The following is a 3573-nucleotide window of genomic DNA, read 5'->3' on the forward strand; positions in this document are numbered from 1 at the left end:
AATGTGAATAAAACGTAATCTAGCCGTTATTTTTATATAAAACACTCGTAGTTATTACGACTGGTTATGTATATAGAACCCGTATACGCTAGTAATTAAATCTATTAGAAACAACCTCATTTTGATACAGTGAAAGTAATATTTGAAAGTAAAACTGAATTAGCGAATTTAGAATTCGAAATTTGTATACAAACCAAAAAGGTACATCTTTCATTTTGTTTCTTTTTTTAATCGTTACAAAGGAGGTTTGTTTTATTTTATCCTTACCCACATAATTAAAAAATAAGCGATTTGAGAATCATTCATGATTATACTAAAATACTGTAACATTATCTTTAGGAAATAATCGATAAGATTATCACAATTCGGAAACCACTAATTTACATTATAAACAATTTACCAATTTTTTACTAAAACAAATTTACTATCAAATGATAAATCAGCGTATAGCGTTTTTCAATAAAAATATATTTAAGACGTAACCATTGCTTACATTATAGTTCATTTAAAATTGAACAACAGTTTTTTAACTTTATCTCGGTTACATTTTTAATATGAAGAAATTAGGTCATATTAATCTAGGCTAAATATGCACGTATTATATTAAAGGAATAAAATTCATTAAATCAATAAACAAAGTTCAAAACAAGTAGGTCACTTATTGTATAAAACATAGTAAACTACGATAACTTGGCTTCTACGCTTTGGTACTAATTAACACGAGGATGCAAACATAATTTTCTATATGCAAGCAAGCAAAAAATTCAAGGAAAGCAACCAAACAATTCAAAGCAAGTAAGGCACACAAGAAAATCAAAGCAAGCAAGCAAGCAATTCAATGCAATCAAAGAAAGCAAAGGAATCAAAGCAATGAACCAAAGCGAAGAAAGCAAGCAAGGAATCAAAGCAACCAAGCAAACAAATCAAAGTTACCAAGGCAGTCCGCGGTTTATGTTTCCACAGTTTCAGCGACTTTCGATGCCTGTGGACATCATCTACCCATGATTGTATTATTGGTTAAAACTTCTATATCTGCGTGACACAGTCACCCTTAGTCCATTTTTCGTAGAGATTTTGCCTTCTTAGTTCTGGAGATTAGATCCTCCTTGGAGTAGTAATGTATTGAGGTTTTTTCCCGCTGGATTCTTCCATTCTAGGTCGATGTGGCAGACCGTTTTAGTGGGATCTTTATATGACTGATAGAAGGAGAACTTACAATTCTATCAACAATTGTTTACGAATAGATTTTGTTCATGAAAATAGAGGGAAAGAGATAACACGATGGACCAAGTACCACAAACCTGGGCAAAAGTCTCTGACGCCATTCACCTAACTGGAAACCTATCAGTAATTGGCCCAACGGGGTTGGGAGAATCACGACGTTCAGCAGTGAGCTGGTGGATGTTATATAAGTTATAGTTATACGATTTATCATCACTAACCCAGTTAAAACTACAATTTGCTAATAACTATTCAATACTATACAACAAAAATGTACCTGTCTCTTTCTAACATGCGTTAAATACAATTTTAGAAAAAGATCATGTAGTTAAAAATTCATATGTAATTACTAATTATTAAAAAACAGTTTTTTGAGTTTATTATTATACGATCTTTTTTCTGTAATGATATACGTGGTGGCCTAGTATTGGTAAAATAATTAACTTTTATACTTTATCAGTAATTAATTGTATTAGATATAACAATCCTCGATTTGTAAGTCACGGGCAAACATAATCAGGAGCTATGAATAGTAAAATATATTTATTAGTTTTGATAAGATACACTGCTGACGTCATCTACTATTATGCGTGAGCCTAGCCACTAAATTAAAATATTTAGGCGAAAAGAATGTCCTAAAACCATACCACTTTTAAGTATTTAATCGTTTAACTTAAATTTCTTCCAGATTCATAAACTTTCAATAAAAGATAAAATTTCCAGCGTTCATTTAGCAACATAACAGGAATGTGTTAACAATAGAGAACTGGTTACATCGAGTTTTCAACCTTATTCGACTAACATAGAGTTTATTTTACTCTAAATTGAGCTCTCGTTCGCAGTCGGTCACTGGTCATTATGACCATTATATGATTTACAAGATAAAGAGGGCTTCTAATTTCAAATGTGCCAACTGCCAATAACTTCAAAATTATTGATTATATTTGAAATTTTTATTATTTTTAAACAGTTGACAATTAACATCGTTGGCAGCTTAAGATAAATAAGGTTTTAAATTCTAATGCTTAATATGTTCGAAAAAATAAAGCCAAAAATATCTGTACGTTTTTGACATTAGCTTCATCATACACACACCTAAATACAATCTTATACAACAAAAAAGCCATGAAATTTAGGAGTTGCTGAACTTCTGAAATCTAAATAAACGATACATTTTAAGAAGCTCTCACGTCTGATTGATCTTTGAATACGAGTATATCGCAGACTCATGGTGTTCATTTAATTAAATATTTGGCTTATCGTAAAACCAATCTTAGTGTAAGGCAATAGGGTTGTCATTAGAAAACTCATAAAGTCGATACAAAATGGCGTTAGATTTATAAAGGGCCCTAGGTTTAGGGGACTTCCTAGGGTCAAACATGTATTGTTGTAATATTGGAGGTTGTGTCGTTAAAATGCTATGTTCCGAATTCTGTTGCCACGACACGAAAACTTTCTTTTATTCACCTGAACTAAAAGTAAATTTTACTTCTGTCAAAACAGTATTTTAAATTGCTTAAGTATTATAGATAAGAGGTTCTAAGTACTCAAAGCATTGCACAAGTAATTTGAAATATATTACGAAGTAATTTTTCATTAAGCAATATATTTATTGTGGAGAAAGTTTGGGATTCTATTATTTTCTTTATAGCAATTGGTTACGTCACGTCACGAACACCCCTTCCCCTTCCCATTTCGCCCCTCCACCCCGCATCTCAACTGCCTCTTATCAATCACGACGAGATTATTAAAAAGTTAAAAGATCACATTTTTATAAGTACATTCTTAGACATACTGTTTACTCTATAGCTAATTTGATTGTTCTATATCATCTGTGGGTGTTGAAGTTTAACTTAAAATATACCTATTATATATTTGTGTAGTAATAATATGCTTTTTATTATTAATATCTACATTAATCGACTCTCCGATTTATCGTACATGTATTGCGTGTTGTTTAAACCAATCAGAATCCGTAGAAGTCGTGTCAAAGCGTAAAAGTGTATAAAGAAATGAATTCCTGCATGCAAACGACGCTTAAACTCCAAATTTAAACTCATAATTACAAACAGTTGATGCGATATCAATTAGTGCCAGATGCCTACAAACCAGTTTCGGTTCAATATGAAACTACAACACAAATTGATCACAAAAATGGTATCCGCTCAAAAAGTTGCCTACCTGCTAATTAGACAAAGAGCGAGCGGTCTTCAGTGTCACGACACAACACACATACACATGTAAATAGCGAGCGCGGGAATAGTACGGAGTGGCGAGTCGTCCCGCGTCTTTCCACAAGCGTTTATCGACAAAGACTGCCCGAGTTAGGCCCGCAATGCACGCGGCATTCAA

The sequence above is a fragment of the Pieris brassicae genome, chromosome 9 (assembly GCF_905147105.1).
Source record: "Pieris brassicae chromosome 9, ilPieBrab1.1, whole genome shotgun sequence".
Classification (NCBI taxonomy): domain Eukaryota; kingdom Metazoa; phylum Arthropoda; class Insecta; order Lepidoptera; family Pieridae; genus Pieris; species Pieris brassicae.